The 18263-nt window shown below is 47.0% G+C and overlaps 1 protein-coding gene across 1 annotated transcript in view; it reads left to right on the top strand.

Moving 5' to 3' along the window:
• Positions 1–18263, top strand: part of LOC144495168 (G protein-coupled receptor kinase 6-like) — a 141496-nt gene that overhangs the window by 7221 nt on the left and 116012 nt on the right. The gene's annotated exons all lie outside the window — the stretch shown is intronic.

Below are 18263 nucleotides of genomic sequence, written 5' to 3'. Positions count from 1 at the left end.
TTTGTAGTTTCTTGCGGTGTTGGGCAGAGCAGGAGCCATACCAAGCTGTGATGCACCATAGAAAGCTTTCTTTTTGGTTGTATCTGTAAAAGTTGGTGAGAATCGTAGCTGACATGCCAAACTTCCTTAGTCTTCTGAGAAAGTAGAGGCGTTGGTGGGCTTTCTTAACTATAGCGTCCGCATGGAGGGATCAGGACAGGTTGTTGGTGATCTGGACACCTAAAAACCTGAAGCTGTCGACCATTTCTACTTTGTCCCCATTGATGTAGACAGGGGCATGTTCTCCTTTACGCTTCCTGAAGTCGATGACAATATCCTTCGTTTTGTTGACATTGAGGGAGAGATTATTGTCGCTGCACCAGTTCACCAGATTCTCTATCTCATTCCTGTACTCTGTCTCAGCATTATTTGAGATCCGACCCATAACAGTGATGACATCAGCAAACTTGAAAATCGAATTGGAAGGGAATTTGGACACACAGTCATGGGTGTGTAAGGAGTATAGTAGGGAGCCGAGGACACAACCTTCCGGAGCACCGGTGTTGAGGATGATCGCGGAGGAGGTGTTGTTGCCTATCCTTACTGGCTGGCTAGGAATCTAGTTAAGAAGTCTCGGATCTAGAAGGAGGAGCCGAGCCCCAGGCCACGAAGTTTGGAGATGAGTCTCGTAGGAATAATGGTGTTGGAGGTTGAGCTGTAGTCTTTGAAATGGAGTCTGATATAGGTGTCTTTGTTATCTAGGTGATCCAGGGTTGAGTGCAGGGCCAGGGAGATGGTGTCTGCTGTGGACCTGTTGCGGCGATAGGCAAACTGTAGTGGATCCAGGCAGTCTGGTAACCAAGTGAAGTGATGCATTTTGGAAGAAATAATGTAGGGAGGAGTTATACAATAAATGGCAGAGTCATCAGGAGTATAGAAACACAGAGGGACCTAGGTGTGCAAGTCCACAAATCCTTGAAGGTGGCAACACAGGTGGAGAAGGTGGTGAAGAAGGCATATGGTATGCTTGCCTTTATAGGACGGGGTATAGAGTATAAAAGCTGGAGTCTGATGATGCAGCTGTATAGAACGCTGGTTAGGCCACATTTGGAGTACTGCGTCCAGTTCTGGTTGCCGCACTACCAGAAGGACGTGGAGGCGTTAGAGAGAGTGCAGAGAAGGTTTACCAGGATGTTGCCTGGTATGGAGGGTCTTAGCTATGAGGAGAGATTGGGTAAACTGGGGTTGTTCTCCCTGGAAAGATGGAGAATGAGGGGAGATCTAATAGAGGTGTACAAGATTATGAAGGGTATAGATCGGGTGAACAGTGGGAAGCTTTTTCCCAGATCAGAAGTGACGTTCACGAGGGGTCACGGGCTCAAGGTGAGAGGGGCGAAGTATAACTCAGATATTAGAGGGATGTTTTTTACACAGAGGGTGGTGGGGGCCTGGAATGCGCTGCCAAGTAGGGTGGTGGAGGCAGGCACGCTGACATCGTTTAAGACTTACCTGGATAGTCACATGAGCAGCCTGGGAATGGAGGGATACAAACGATTGGTCTAGTTGGACCAAGGAGCGGCACAGGCTTGGAGGGCCGAAGGGCCTGTTTCCTGTGCTGTACTGTTCTTTGTTCTTTGTTCAATGTAGACAGGGGCATGTGCGACTAGGGGATTTTCACAGTAACTTCATCACAGTGTTAATGTAAGTCTACTTGTGACACTAATAAATACATTTTAAACCTTTGGCCCCTCTCCCTCTTACCCGTGTCCCCTTGCGCTCACCACCAGCTAAGGTCTTTCTCCCTAGAACTTCCCTGACCACTCTCTGACTCTCACACATCCGCTCACTAACTTCTGGACCAAATATTGGGCAATTCTTGCTTCACTTTCAAAACCGTTTCTATCGGAGCAGAATTCACTGTCTCCTGGTTGTCACCAGTTTGTTATCTGCACTCCAAAGAGAGAATCCCCAATTCTAGTTGGATTTATTGCTAAAGGTTTTAGCACCATATTTATTTCTCAGCTAGTAACACTGCATTTTTGGAAAAGAGAAAGCGCAGGTTATATGGAGGCACATATCTTGTTGCTTGTGGAATCTTGCTGTGCACAACATCGCCACATTTTCACTGTGACGGCACTTCAGCAGTACTTCATTAGCTGTTTTGTGCTGCCTTGTTCTGTGATTTTTGTTTTTGCGATAGTTTCCCACCCCCACAGCCTCTCCTTTGCCTTCAGCCAAGTTTCGATTTCGGTCCATAGGTCTAATGGTGAGCAGAGGCAGTGATGTGCAGTGGGCTGGTGGGACTTTTCTCTCTAGATTTTCTAGCAGATGTTATCTGTGGTTGTATGCTAATGAAATGTTTCCTGTGTTCATGACGTTGTTTGTTGGGTAAAAGACAGAGGCTTCCTGAGGTTAGATGTGGCGGGGGAGGGGCAGGGTGATGGGGAGTCCACTGAAGTTTATGAACCTGAGAATGGTTGGAGTAGTCCCTCTTTCGGAAAAGTTACATCTACTAAAAGTTTAGCGTCTCTTTCGTCGCCATCTGTGACGATTCCAGTGCCAGTCTTGCGATATATCTTGTCTATTTTTCTTTATTTCTGTCCTACTTTACCCTAAATCTCCACTGTCGTTCTTTCTGCTCACCTACACATTTTGCTTGCTCGTGCGGTCGTTTCTGCACTGCCTCCTTTGATTCCACATGACTCCACTGGTCTGATTGCACCTGCAAATGCTGCCCTGTCTGCATCTGACTCATTGGTGTAAATTAGAAACAGCCCTGGCCACAGCCCAGATCTCCGGTCCTGCCCACGCAGAGAGGAAAGCGAGTTGTGTTCTTGTGACTTTTTATGACCTCCCAGCATCTCCGACCTTTTTTCGTCAATGAAGCGCCTCTAAGTGTAGTCACTGGTGTAACTCTGGGAACAGTTGAAGCCAGTTTTCACCCAGCAAGATCCAGCCAGTAGCAGTGAGATATTACCGAATATTTCCCCTCACTCCCCCAGCATGGCTACTCAAAAGGTTTCCTGTTTCCTAATTTCCTATCTCTGCTCAAGATTTATCCTGAATTTCCAGAGTTTGACCAACAGTTTTTCACGTGGAACGTTTTGCAGTTCCCTTCTGGATGGTGAGGAACAATTTGATGTCAGACTAGCCGCTATTTCATTTGCACAAAGGGGCGAACATAGTATTCACAATATAGGAACAGGCCATTCGGCCCAACAGAACTATGCTGTTATTTATGATCCACACAAGCTGCCTCCCACCAGACTTTGTCTAACCCTGTCAGCATCTTCCTTTCCCCCCTCATCTGCATATCTAAGCTTTCCCTTAAGTGCATCTATGTTATTTATCTCAACCGCTCCTTGCAGCAGTAAGTTTCATATTCTAACCATTCCCTGGGTAAAGATGTTTATTTTGAGTTTCTTATTTTTGGGGGACAGTCTTAAATTTATAATCCCTCCTTTTGGATTCCTCCACAAGTGGTGACATCCAGGGGTGGCACAGTGGTTAGTACTGCTGCCTTGCAGCGCCAGGGACCCAAGTTCGATTCCTGGCTTGGGTCACTCTCTGTGCAGAGTCTGCACATTCTCCCCGTGTCTGTGTGGGTTTCCTCCCACAGTCAAAAGATGTGCTGGTTAGGTTCATTGGCCATGCTAAATTCTCATTATGTCTACCCGAACAGGCGCTGGAGTGTGGCGACTAGGGGATTTTCATGTAAGCCTACTTGTGACACTAATAAATAAAATTTAAACTCCCTGTGCCCACCTTATCAAATCCCTTCATTATCTTGAAGACCTTGATCAGGCTACCCATCAGGTACTTATTTAGCTTTCTATGAAATGCATTTATTATAAGTAATGTGAGGCCCAAAGTGAAGAGCGGGTAACTATTTTGGAGAAAATCTTCCTGTTTCCACCCAATAATCAGTCGTTATTTTAAATGAGATTGATAAGATTGGTTTACAGTTACCTGTTCCTGATTAGTGGAATTCCTCATTTATTTTCACCAAAAATGGCTCTTTTAAGATTACGATTCTAGCTTCTGGTCTCTGGTTTATCTGAATCCCAGATTGCGCACAATTTAGCAATTCTCCAATCGCAGTTCCCCTAATGTTGCCATGGCAGCCATTTCTCCAACTCTTTGTTAATTGCCAGTTAGGATGACTTAATTGTCATCTGTTTACAGTCAGCACATGTCCCCTGTATAAGGGACAAGAATAATAAACTAAATTCTAAATAATTTAAAGGAAGCCTATCAAATTAAATGATATATATAGTGGAAAGTATTGTTTCTTGCATGCTAAACAGACAAAGCATACTGTTCATAGAGTAGGAAAGGAGAGAGTGCAGAATGTAGTGTTACATTCATAGCTAGGGTGTAGAGAAAGGGGCAGTACAGTGGTCAGCGATGCTGCCTCACAACACCAAGGACCCCAGGTTAAATTCCGGCTTCGGGTAACTGTCTGTGTGGAGTTTGCACATTCTCCCCGTGTCTGTGTGGGTTTCCCCTGGGTGTTCCGGTTTCCTGCCACAGTCCAGAGATGTGTAGATTAGATGGATTGGCCATGCTAAATTGTCCCTTGGTGTCCCAAATAGAGGGATTAGTGGGGTAAATCTGTGGGGTTACGGGGATAAGACCTGGGTAAGATAAAAAAGGTGGGTCGGTGCAGACTTGAAGGGCTGAATTGCCCCCTTCTGCACTGTAGAAATTCTTTGATTTTTCCTCTTTTTTTTTTGAAGTGCCAGCTGAAGCTTGTTGACCAAGTGAATTTAATCTGCTTTATTCCTGAAGGGGTAGAAAAGTTATGTCAAATTAATGTTCATAGAATCCTACGGTGCAGAAGGAGGCCAGTTGGCCCATTGAGTCTGCACCGACCACAATCCCAACCAGGCCCTATCCCCACAACCCAGGCATTTACCATAGTTAGTCCTCCTGACACTAGGGGGCAATTTAGCATGGCCAATCCACCTAATCCGCACATATTTGGACTGTGGGAGGAAACCGGAGCACCCGGAGGAAACCCACGCAGACACGGGGAGAACGTGCAGAGTCCACACAGACAGTCACCCAAGCTGGGAATCGAACCCGGTTCTTGGTGCTGTGAGGCAGCAGTGCTAACCATGGTGCCACTGTGCCGCCCGTACTATTATACACTATTATAAAAAATGTACTGGAGAGGGTGGTAAAAGATCTACAATGACTATACCAACCAGGTTTACACCTAGAAGAAGAGAATGGGTCTCTGGGACTGGGTCCTTTCTCTTGCAAGATGAGGGTTGTGGGATGATCTAATAGAGATCTTTAATAATATGGAAGGTTTATAAACCTTCCACCTGTGGGGAAGAGCAAAGCTAAAGACCATCAATACAAGATAAAAGTCACCAAGAAATCCAATAGAGAATGCACTACTCTTATCACCACTCTTGGTGAGTAATGTGGATCTCGCTAGTCTGGTTAGGTGCATTGGCCGTGCTAAATTTTCCCTCAGTGTACCCGGGCAAGCGCCGCAGTGTGGCAACTAGGGGATTTTCACAGTAACTTCATTGCAGTGTTAATGTAAGCCTACTTGTGACTAATAAATAATGTTTATCACAGGAAGTGGTTGCAGCAAGCAGTATTGATACATTTAAGATTGATAAACATATGAGTGAGGAGAGTTATGCAGAAAGAGGTGGCTTGTGTGGAGCGTAATCTGACGTGGACTGCGGGGGCTGAATGACATCTTTTTTGTGCGACCAGCACTGAACCAACAGCGGTTTGACAATTACATTTTACCAGACCTCTTTCGTAATGCAAAAGCAGAAAATGCTGGAAAATCTCAGCAGGTCTGACAGCATCTGTAAGGAGAGAAAGGGTCTTTGACATAGGGTCATCTGGACTCGAAACGTCAGCTCTTTTCTCTCCTTACAGATGCTGCCAGACCTGCTGAGATCTTCCAGCAGTAGTTTTGAGTCTGGACGACCCTTCGTCAGCTCTGAAACATTGGCTCCGTTCTCTCTCTGCTGTCAGACTTGCTGAGATTCTCCAGAGTTTTCTGTTTTTGTTTCAGATTCCAGCATTTGTGGTATCTTGCTGTTCTCTTTTGTAATGCACTGGTTACAGTCTCGCTACTGAATGATGCAGTGGGAGCTTCGTAAACTTGCAATAAATGCATTTAAGGGGAAGCCCGATGAACAAATGAGGGAAGAAGGAATGGAAGGAAATGTCTTGAGAGTGAGAGTGGGAAGTGGTTTGTGTGAAATGTGGACCCATTGGGCCAAATAGCATGTTCCATGTTCTGTTAAGGAGTCTGGACAAAGAAAGATTTGGTGGAACTGGGTGGGTATTGGTGTACATGTTTGCCATGGTGAGAAGCTGTCTTCTACTTTGTTTCTTGTGGTTATTTCAAAGATGTTGGATGTCCTTTGCATGATTTCTACTGGGTGGGATAAATGATTTAACTGAAGATCATGAAAGTTTGGTTTCAAGAGCTGGAATGAGTGAGGGTGCCCAGTGGTGTCCGCTTAGTTGTACGTATCTCTACACAAACAGAAAGTCCAGATTTTTGTTCTGCTTGGCATGGTTCCACTTTCTCATCTTGGAGAACAGTAGTTACCCAAATTTTTGGTTTGTTTTAGTTTAGTACAGCGGTAGCTGGCGCGCTGCCATTGGATTCTGCTGCTCTAATACCAAGTGCTTACGTTGGAGACACAGTGCGAGTCGAAGTCCGTGTTATGGGTAATCGTAGAATCCTATAGTGCAGAAGGAGACCGTTTGGCCCATCGAGCCTGCACTGACCACAATCCCTCCCAGACCCTATCTCCACCACCCCATGCATTTACCCTAGCTAGTCCCCCTGACACTAAGGGGCAATTTAGCATGGCCAGTACACCTAACCCGCACATTTTTGGACTGTGCAAGGAAACCCACGTAGACACGGGGAGAATGTGCAAACTCCACACAGACAGTGGCCCAAGTCGGGAATCGAACCCGGGTCCCTGGCACTGTGAGGCAGCAGTGCTAACCACTGTGCCACCGTGCCGCCCGATTCTTGAATCAGCAGTCCTGGTCCTTCAACCATTGGTTGTCAATCTAAACATTTGGGGGAATTTGACGTGCACAATAGCAAGGACCCCATTTGTCTGTTCAACCCTTCAGAAAGAACCTACAGTTGTGAATTTTGTCCGCACACTATTGCACCCTTTCCAACATGGTGCCAAATCACAGCATCATACTTTTTCTTCAATCATTTCCAAGGTTGGGCAGCACAGTGGTTTGCACTGCTGCCTCACAGCATCAGGGACCCGGGTTCGATTTCGGCCTCGGGTCACTGTGTGGAGTTTGCACGTTCTCCCCGTGTCTGCGTGGGTTTCCTCCAGGTGCTCCGGTTTCCCCCCTCACTTCAAAGATGTGTGGGTTAGGTTGATTGGCCAATGCTAAATTGCCCCTTAGTGTCAGCGGGATCAGGGTAAATACATGGGGTTAGGGGATAGAGCCTGGGTGGGATTGTTGTGGCCTCCTCCTGCACTGTAGGGATTCTTTGATTGTTTATCTTCACAGCCGTCCCAGGGCAGTCCATTCCATGAGCTCTTCAGTGTGTTTTGCTACTATCCCACTATCAGTCCTAAAATATACCTTTGGTGACTTTTGAAGATTGCTCCCATGCCAACTATTGATTTGAGGCAAATGGAAAATTGAGAAGCCAATGCCTTAATATTTTTAAGAAGATGGAGGACCTTCACGTTCCTCCAACTCTGGCCACTTGTATGTTTCTGACTTCCTTCAGCCCGCCTAACGTAGCTGTGTTAGCAGCTGAGGCCCCAATCTCTGGAATTCCCATCTCTTTAATGTGGGAGTCGATAAGGCTCTGAGGAGATTCAATAGAGATTTCTGGAAGCTTGTGGCAGAATGCCTGGGAAAGATGCTGATTGGGATCGAATGGCGTTTAAAATCCTCACTGAGGCTGAATCTCTCTCCATGGATTGTTTAATCCTATCGTGGATCAATATTTTAATCTGAGGTAGACCAGTCCAATAGTGGGGGCACGGGGTCTTTCTGGTAAAGAGCTAGTATAGACCTTGTGGGCAGAATGGCCTCTTCTACCCTATTATTTTCTCTTCTGTTGGTGAGGGCTTAGCTCAGTGCTATCTTCACCTCTCTTGAAGTGTGTGCATTTGCTCGGTAAGGCTTGGGAATGGGATCTTGGAATTATAGAACCCCTACAGTGCAGGAGGAGGCTATTTGGCCCATCTGCACTGACTTTCCAAAAGAGCTCAGGCTCACACCTCGCCAGCTAATCCAACTAACCTACTCACCTTTTGGACATTAAGGGGCAATTTAGCATGGCCAGTCCACCTAACCTGCACATTTTTGGACTGTGGGAGGAAACCAGAGCACCCGCAGACACGGGGAGAATGTGCAGACTCCATACAGACAGTGACCCAAGCTGGGAATTGAACCCGGGTCCCTGACGCTGTGAGGCAGCAGTGCTAACCACTGTGACACCGTACTGCCATGGTCCATATTTGTTTTCCAACTCCTTCAACCTGACAGCTGTTTACTTCAACTGTGGGAGCTCCTCTTGTTCGAGATAAGCTGACTTGGCACAGATCAAATGTTTCTGAGCCTGTGTGCGGCTGAGGTACTTGCTGAGCTAGTCCCTAATTTGCAAGCCATGAAAGTTTTTCATTTCTATACCACCTTTCAGGACCTTGGGATGCCTCAGACAATTTAGTGCGGCAGCACATTGGTGCACAGCAAGATCCCACACGGGGCAATGTATTAATGACCAGGTTTCCTTTTTGAAAGTGATGTTGGGTGAAAGGATGAATATTGGTCAGGATGCCAAATGGTCAGCGTCTCCCCGGCCCTTCTTTGAAATAGTGACATCAACTGAGAGTGTTCCCAGCACTTCACTGCAGTATTGGGCTAAATCACATGGTCCAAACCACTGGACCTGATCCTGTGACCCACTGACTCAGCGACTTGAGAGTGGCTTCCTGAGCCACACAGCTGGCATCTTCAAGCCTACTGCCTTGTTGAAACAACAATAACAACTTGTATGGGCATAGTGCTTTGACGTAGCAAATAACATCCACACAAGTGTTAGCAGACAAATGTTTGGCAGCGGGCCACGTGAAGGGATATTGGCTCAGACAACTGAAAGCTTAGTCAAAGAGGTAGCTTTTAAGGCGTGCCTTTGAAGAGGTGAGAGCACGCCTAGACTCTTTCACCGAGACTCGAATGGTTTCTGCTAGCCGTGCCAGCCTTGTAGAATTCCACGCTCATCTCTCTTGCACCTTTTGGAAAACTGTTTGTGAAGAGATTGAGAACAAAATGATAGAATCCCTCCAATGCAGAAGGAGGCCATTTGGCCCATTGAGTCTGCACCGACCACAATCCCACCCAGTATCCTGTGGACTCACTCAATCAGCCAAGTAGTCACAGGCTGCTACAGATATAACAGCCAAAAGAACCAGAGGGGTGATGAGAAGAAATTCTTTTACACAAGATTGCGCTGTCTGAATGGGAGACAAAACCTGATCCAACAGAAACTTTCAAAAGGAGAACTGGACATACATTTGAAAAGATCAATTTTCAGGGCCCTGGGGGTGGGGGGGGAGGGGTAAGAGGAGATTAATTGGTTAGCTCTTTCAAAAGGGCTGGCATAGGCATGATGGGCTGAATGGCCTCCTGCACTGTAAGATGCTATGAATTAACAGTTCAACACTGAGTGCGTGAGGGAAATTGCAGAACTGTTGATGCTGGATGGAAAAAGACAGAACAAACTGCCTCCCACACCAGACCCCACTTTCTGATTGCGGAGTTCACTCGGCCATACAGACAGCCTTGCAAAAAGCATCACTTTGCAAGTTTATATCTGATTCACCTTTGGATAAACTTTAGCCAGGATACTGGGGGAAAACCCTTCCATCAGCCCACCTAACTCTGCTTTGCAAAACAGGCATGGAATCCTTCAAGTTGATTACAAAAAGCAAATAGGGCAGTGGTTTTACAAATCTCGGTCTCCAGAAACCAAGAAATTGGCTAACATTGAGTCTGCTGGAGGATGTCTATCTGACGGTTAATTTTTGCATTGTTTTCCTTCTGTTGTGACTATGAGTTAATGAATTGTTCAACATTACTATCACACTTCAATCTCCCCACCACCCCCAATTAGAACATAGAACATAGAAAGCCACAGCACAAACAGGCCCTTCGGCCCACAAGTTGCGCTGATCACATCCCCACCTCTAGGCCTATCTATAGCCCTCAATCCCATTAAATCCCATGTACTCATCCAGAAGTCTCTTAAAAGACCCCAACGAGTTTGCCTCCACCACCACCGACGTCAGCCGATTCCACTCACCCACCACCCTCTGAGTGAAAAACTTACCCCTGACATCTCCTCTGTACCTACCCCCCAGCACCTTAAACCTGTGTCCTCTCGTAGCAACCATTTCAGCCCTTGGAAATAGCCTCTGAGAGTCTACCCTATCCAGACCTCTCAACATCTTGTAAACCTCTATCAGGTCACCTCTCATCCTTCGTCTCTCCAGGGAGAAGAGACCAAGCTCCCTCAACCTATCCTCATAAGGCATGCCCCCCAATCCAGGCAACATCCTTGTAAATCTCCTCTGCACCCTTTCAATGGCTTCAACATCTTTCCTGTAATGAGGTGACCAGAACTGCGCGCAGTACTCCAAGTGGGGTCTAACCAGGGTCCTATAAAGCTGCAGCATTATCTCCCGACTCCTAAACTCAATCCCTCGATTAATGAAGGCTAGTACTCCGTACGCCTTCTTGACCGCATCCTCCACCTGCGAGGCCGATTTAAGAGTCCTATGGACCCGGACCCCAAGGTCCTTCTGATCCTCTACACTGCTAAGAATGGTACCCTTCATATTATACTGCTGCTTCATCCCATTGGATCTGCCAAAATGGATCACCACACACTTATCCGGGTTGAAGTCCATCTGCCACTTCTCCGCCCAGTCTTGCATTCTATCTATGTCTCGCTGCAACTTCTGACATCCCTCCAAACTATCCACAACACCACCTACCTTGGTGTCGTCAGCAAACTTACCAACCCATCCCTCCACTTCCTCATCCAGGTCATTTATGAAAATGACAAACAGCAAGGGTCCCAGAACAGATCCCTGGGGCACTCCACTGGTCACTGACCTCCATGCAGAGAAAGACCCCTCCACAGCCACTCTCTGCCTTCTGCAGGCAAGCCAGTTCTGGATCCACAAGGCAACAGCCCCTTGGATCCCATGCCCTCTCACTTTCTCAAGAAGTCTTGCATGGGGGACCTTATCGAACGCCTTGCTGAAGTCCATATAGGGTGCAGTCACTATGCTGGGGGTGTACTACAGACCACCCAACAGCCCACGGGAAGTGGAGGAAAGGATATGTCAGGAGATTCTGGATAGGTGCAGAAAACATACGGTTGTTGTAGTGGGAGACTTTAATTTCCCTGGCACTGACTGGAAAGTGCTTAGAGCTGGGGGTCCGGACGGGGAGGAATTTGTAAAATGCGTACTGGAAGGTTCTTTGGAACAGTATGTAGATAGCCCGACTAGAGAGGGGGCTATACTGGACCTAGTTCTGGGAAATGAGCCCGGTCTGGTCGTCAAAGTTTCGGTAGGGGAACATGTGGCAAATAGTGACCACAACTCTGTTAACTTTAGGATAGTAATGGACAAGGATGAGTGCTGTCCTACGGGCAGGGTGCTAAATTGGGGGAAGGCTGACTATAGCCGGATTAGGCAGGAATTGGTGGATGTTGATTGGGAGAGGATGTTCGAGGGTAAGTCCACGTCTGGCATGTGGGAGTCTTTTAAGGAACTATTGATAAGGCTGCAGGATAGGCATGTGCCTGTAAAAAGGAAGGATAGGAAAGGTAGGATTCGAGAGCCGTGGATAACCAGGGAAATTGAGGATCTGATTAAAATGAAAAGGGAGGCGTACGTTAAGTCCAGGCAACTGAAAACAGATGGAGCTCTGGAGGAATACAGAGAGAGTAGGAAAGATCTCAAACGGGGGGTTAGAAGGGCAAAAAGAGGTCACGAGATGTTCTTGGCAGGCAGGATTAAGGAGAATCCTAAGGCATTCTATTCATACGTTAGGAACAAAAGAGTTGTCAGGGAGAAAATCGGACCTCTTAGGGACAAAGGAGGGGAATTATGCTTAGAACCCAAGGGAATAGGGGAGATCCTAAATGAATACTTTGCATCGGTATTCACGAAGGAGAGGGGCGTGTTAACCGGGAGTGTCTCGGAGGGAGGTGTTGACCCGTTAGAGAAAATCTCCATTACAAGAGAGGAAGTGTTAGGTTTTTTAGGGAACATTAAAACTGACAAAGCCCCAGGGCCTGATGGCATCTATCCTCGACTGCTCAGGGAGACGAGAGGTGAAATTGCTGGGCCTCTGACGGAAATCTTTGTCGCTTCTTTGGACACGGGTGAGGTCCCTGAGGATTGGAGGATAGCGAATGTGGTCCTGTTGTTTAAGAAGGGTAGCAGGGATAACCCAGGAAATTATAGGCCGGTGAGCTTGACGTCCGTGGTAGGGAAGTTGTTGGAGAGGATTCTTAGAGACAGGATGTATGTGCATTTAGAACGAAATAATCTCATTAGTGACAGACAGCATGGTTTTGTAAGAGGGAGGTCGTGCCTTACAAATTTGGTGGAGTTTTTTGAGGAAGTGACAAAAACGGTTGATGAAGGAAGGGCCGTGGATGTCGTCTATATGGATTTCAGTAAGGCATTTGACAAAGTCCCACATGGCAGGTTGGTTAAGAAGGTTAAGGCTCATGGGATACAAGGAGAAGTGGCTAGATGGGTGGAGAACTGGCTTGGCCATAGGAGACAGAGGGTAGTGGTCGAAGGGTCTTTTTCCGGCTGGAGGTCTGTGACCAGTGGTGTTCCGCAGGGCTCTGTACTGGGACCTCTGCTATTTGTGATATATATAAATGATTTGGAAGAAGGTGTAACTGGTGTTATCAGCAAGTTTGCGGATGACACGAAGATGGCTGGAATTGCGGATAGCGAAGAGCATTGTCGGGCAATACAGCAGGATATAGATAGGCTGGAAAATTGGACGGAGAGGTGGCAGATGGAGTTTAATCCGGATAAATGCGAAGTGATGCATTTTGGAAGAAATAATGTAGGGAGGAGTTATACAATAAATGGCAGAGTCATCAGGAGTATAGAAACACAGAGGGACCTCGGTGTGCAAGTCCACAAATCCTTGAAGGTGGCAACACAGGTGGAGAAGGTGGTGAAGAAGGCATATGGTATGCTTGCCTTTATAGGACGGGGTATAGAGTATAAAAGCTGGAGTCTGATGATGCAGCTGTATAGAACGCTGGTTAGGCCACATTTGGAGTACTGCGTCCAGTTCTGGTCGCCGCACTACCAGAAGGACGTGGAGGCATTGGAGAGAGTGCAGAGAAGGTTTACCAGGATGTTGCCTGGTATGGAGGGTCTTAGCTATGAGGAGAGATTGGGTAGACTGGGGTTGTTCTCCTTGGAAAGACGGAGAATGAGGGGAGATCTAATAGAGGTATACAAGATTATGAAGGGTATAGATATGGTAAACAGTGGGAAGCTTTTTCCCAGGTCGGAGGTGACGATCACGAGGGGTCACGGGCTCAAGCTGAGAGGGGCGAAGTATAACTCAGACATCAGAGGGACGTTTTTTTACACAGAGGGTGGTGGGGGCCTGGAATGCGCTGCCAAGTAGGGTGGTGGAGGCAGGCACGCTGACATCGTTTAAGACTTACCTGGATAGTCACATGAGCAGCCTGGGAATGGAGGGATACAAACGATTGGTCTAGTTGGACCAAGGAGCGGCACAGGCTTGGAGGGCCGAAGGGCCTGTTTCCTGTGCTGTACTGTTCTGTTCTTTGTTCTAGACCACATCCACCGCTCTTCCTTCGTCAATGTGTTTGGTCACATTTTCAAAGAACTCAACCAGGCTCGTAAGGCACGACCTGCCCCTGACAAAGCCGTGCTGACTACTTTTGATCATACTAAACTTCTCTAGATGATCATAAATCCTGTCTCTCAGGATCCTCTCCATCAACTTACCAACCACTGAGGTTAGACTCACCGGTCGGTAATTTCCCGGGCTGTCCCTGTTCCCTTTCTTGAATATAGGGACCACATCTGCAATCCTCCAATCCTCCGGAACCTCTCCCGTCTCCATCGACGATGCAAAGATCATCGCCAAAGGCTCCGCAATCTCCTCCCTCGCCTCCCACAGTAACCTGGGGTACATCCCATCCGGTCCCGGCGACTTACCAACCTTGATGCCATTCAATAGTTCCAACACATCCTCTTTCTTTATGTCCACATGCTCGATCCTTTCTGTCCACCGCAAACCAGCAGTACAACCACCCAGATCCCTTTCCACTGTGAATACCGAGGTAAAGTATTCATTAAGCAGCTCCGCCATTTCTAATGGTTCCGCACAAACTTTTCCCCCTTCACGTTTTAAGGGTCCTATGCCTTCACATCTCATCCTTTTACTCTTGACATATTTGTAGAAAGCCTTGGGATTCTCCTTAATCTTACCCGCCAAGGCCTTCTCATGACCCCTTCTCGCTCTCCTAATTTCCTTCTTAAGCTCCTTCCTACATCCCGTATACTCCTCTAAATCCTTAACACCTCCTAGCTCTCTGAACCTTCTGTATGCCTCTCTTTTCTTATTCACCAGGTTCATCACAACCTTCGTGCACCACGGTTCCCGTACCCTACCAACACCCCCCTGTCTCATCGGAACGTTGCCCAGATCCTTGTACCCACCCGCCATATTGTGTAAATACAAGATCCATGTACCAACATAAACATTCTTTGTCACAAGTAGGTTTACATTCACACTGCAATGAAGTTACTGTGAAAATCCCTTAGTTGCCGCACTCTGGTGCCTGTTCGGGTACACTGAGGGAGAATTTAGCACGGCCAATGCACCTAACCCGCATGCCTTTCAGGCTGTGGGAGGAAACCAGAGCACCTGGAGGAAACCCATGCAGACACGGGGAGAATGTGCAGACTCCACACAGACAGTGACCCAAGCTGGGAATCGAACCTGGGTCCTTGGCGCTGTGAGGCAGCAGTGCTAACCACTGTGCCACCGTGCCGCCCGTTGAATCCCCGTGGGAGATGTGATGTGGTAATGGAATTAAAAAATAGTAATTTAGAGGCTCAGGCAAATCCTCTGGGGGCACGGGTTCAAAATATTTGAATTCCATAAATAAATCTGGAATTAAAAAGCTAGTGTGAGTAATGGTGCCCATGAAACCGTTGTCAATTGTCATAGAAACCCATCTGGTTCACTAATGTCCTTTGGGGAAGGAAATCTGCTGTCCTTACCTGGTCTGGCCTACATGTGACTCCAGATCCATGGCGATGTGGTTGGCTCTCAACTGCCCTCTGAAATGGCACAGTCCAGTTCAAGGGCAGAGTGGGACCCACAACAAATGCTGATCGCCCGCAACCCATGAAAATAAAGGAAAAAAACAACCTCTGCCAAATCTCCTCTTGCCTTCTGTGCTCCAAGGAGAGCAATCCCAATTTCTCCTGTCTCTCTGCATCAACTGAAGTCCCTCAATCCTGATGTCATTCTAGTAAATCTAAGGTCTAGACATCCTTCCTAAAGTCTATTACCCAGATTTGAACACAGCACTTCAGCTGAGGCCGAGCCAGTGTTTGAGAAAGTTCAGCTGAATCTCCTTGATTTTATACCCCTTGACTCACTTTGTAAAACCCTGGATCCCATATGTTTTAATAACTACTTCCAATATGCTACCTCCACATTGTTGATCACCAGCCTAGAACTTGGTGTCCTCCCCTCTATAAAACACTGTATAGGATCAGGAGAGCCCAAAGTGTTGAGAGTCAACAGAAACAAGATGCCAAGGGAGACAACATTTGCAACATGCATTCGGAATTCTGCAGGAGGTGTCATCAGTGGGTAGCAATGGTTCACCTCCTGAGTCAGAAGGTAATGGGCCCGGGCTCGAGTCCCACTCCAGAGACCTAAGCGCATAATCCAGGCTGGCACTCCCCATGCAGCATGGTGGCACAGTGGTTAGCACTGCTGCCTCACAATGCCAGGGACCTGGGTTCAATTCCAGCCTTGACTCACTGTCTGTGTGGAGTTTGCACGTTCTCCCTGTGTCTGCGTTATTTTCCTCTGGGTGCTCCAGTTTGCCCCCACAGTCCAAAAGACGTGCTGTTTAGGTGCATTGGCCATGCTAAATTCTCCCTCAGTGTACCCGAACAGGCGCCGGAGTGTGGCGACTGGAGGATTTTCACAGTAACTTCAGTGTTAATGTAAGCCTACTTGTGACACTAATAAATAAACTATAAACCATGCAGTATTGAGGGCATTCTGCACTGTCAGAGGTGCTGACTTTTAGGTAAGATGTTAAAACCAAGGTCCCCCCTCTGCTCTCTTGTAGGTGTAAAAGATTCCAAGGTGAGAAGCGAAGGTGTCCCCACCGAGCAGGACCAATGTTTTGCCCTCAATCAACTTTTTTAAAAAAACAGCTAGGTTATCTGGTTGATCACTGGTATTTGTGGGATCTTGCTTTGCACAGTTCAAGAAGGCCACTAGCTTCTTGGGAGGCAGTTGGGGATGGGCAATAAATACTGGGGCAGCCAGTGAGGTCCACATCCCATGAATGGAAGAAGAAGGAATAGACCACTGCAGTTTCCATAGCATAACATTGTCTATACTTTGAAAAGTACTTCATTCACTGTAACGCACTGTGGTTGTGAATGGCACTATTGCAAATGCCACTCTGTCTGTCTGTCTGTCTCTCTCAATTCCTTCACGTTGGTTTTTTAGAATTTTCTTGATTTACTCTGTACAGCGCCTCATGATCCCTGAGTTGTCGGATGCCATCATACAACATTCACCTTTCCATGTTTGTTGGAGTTTTTCCAATCCAGTCGCCGCAGGTGAAGGCTAATGTTATCTCCAGACCACCACAGAATCTCTTGCACTTTCCCATCTCCAACTCTTGTCCTTTTGTTTTGCCTGTGAGTGAACTTTGTTTTAACAATGTTGAAGTACGTGCTACTTGTGTATGTAATGTACAGTGCAAGTTACATTATCAACGTGATCAGTACTGGATCAGCATGGCTGCTTTTACTCATGGTCCCTGTTGCAACTCGGTGATTTACAGGTATTTCTGAGACTGGTGCTCAGAGGGAGAAAGTCACTGGCATGATTGTGGCTGATAAAGTACGAGTACATCTCTGAGCATTTAGAGTCTTTAATCTCTACTGACTCCCCAGCAACATGTAGTAACCCCCAGTGTGATTATCCTTGTAGCATACCACCACATTTGGGAGTACAGAACTAGGCTGTTTGTTCCAAGTCAGAGTTTATACCTCCTCCCATCTTTACCTCATCTCAGCTTATCAACATATCATTCTGTTCCTTTATCCCTCACTTATGATTCTGGCTCCCCCCTTAAATAACTCTGCGATTCACCACAAATATTCCTCTCTCATTCTGATTGCTCTCTAGTAAAGATCATAGGAATGAGGAGCAGGTGTGGGCCACTTGACACCTCAAGCCTGCTCCCCCTCACAATCCGATCAGCCATGATTTTATTGAATCCTCAACTCCACATTCCCGCGCACCCTTGATGACCTTTCACCCCTTGCTTATCAAGAATCTCATTCTTTTTCTGCCTGAAAAATATTCAGAAAATTCTACTTTTCCTGCCTCCTTGAGGAAGAGCGTTCCTAATCACCTCTACTCTCCAAGAGAGGGGGAGGCGATGGCCTAGTGGTATTATCACTAGATTATTAATCCAGAAACTTAGCCAATGTTCTGGGGACCCGGGTTCGAATCCCACCATGGCAGATGGTGGAATTTGAATTCAATAAAAAAAAAATCTGGAGTTAAGAATCTGCTGATGACCATTAAACCATCGTCGATTGTCGGAAAAATTCATCTGGTTCACTACTGTTCTTCAGGGAAGGAAATCTGCCGTCCTTACTTGGTCTGGCCGACATGTGACTCCAGATCCACAGCAATGTGGTTGATTCCCAACTGTCTTCTGAACAAGGGCAACTAGGCTTGGGCAATAAATGCTGGCCAGCCTGCGACGCCCATGTCCTACGAATGAATAATAAAAAAAGAGAAATGAGTGACCCCTTAAATGAGGATGCTCTGGATTCTGCGCTCTTTCTGCTGTTTGCAGTTGGCCTCTGCGTGTTCCATTCGGTAACACTCGGGGTGGTTGGTGCCTTCATGAATGTTTCTTCATTTTGTGTGTT

The sequence above is a fragment of the Mustelus asterias genome, chromosome 6 (assembly GCF_964213995.1).
Source record: "Mustelus asterias chromosome 6, sMusAst1.hap1.1, whole genome shotgun sequence".
In the NCBI taxonomy this organism is placed as follows: Eukaryota; Metazoa; Chordata; class Chondrichthyes; order Carcharhiniformes; family Triakidae; genus Mustelus; species Mustelus asterias.
This window is presented reverse-complemented; position numbering and strand designations above follow the sequence as displayed.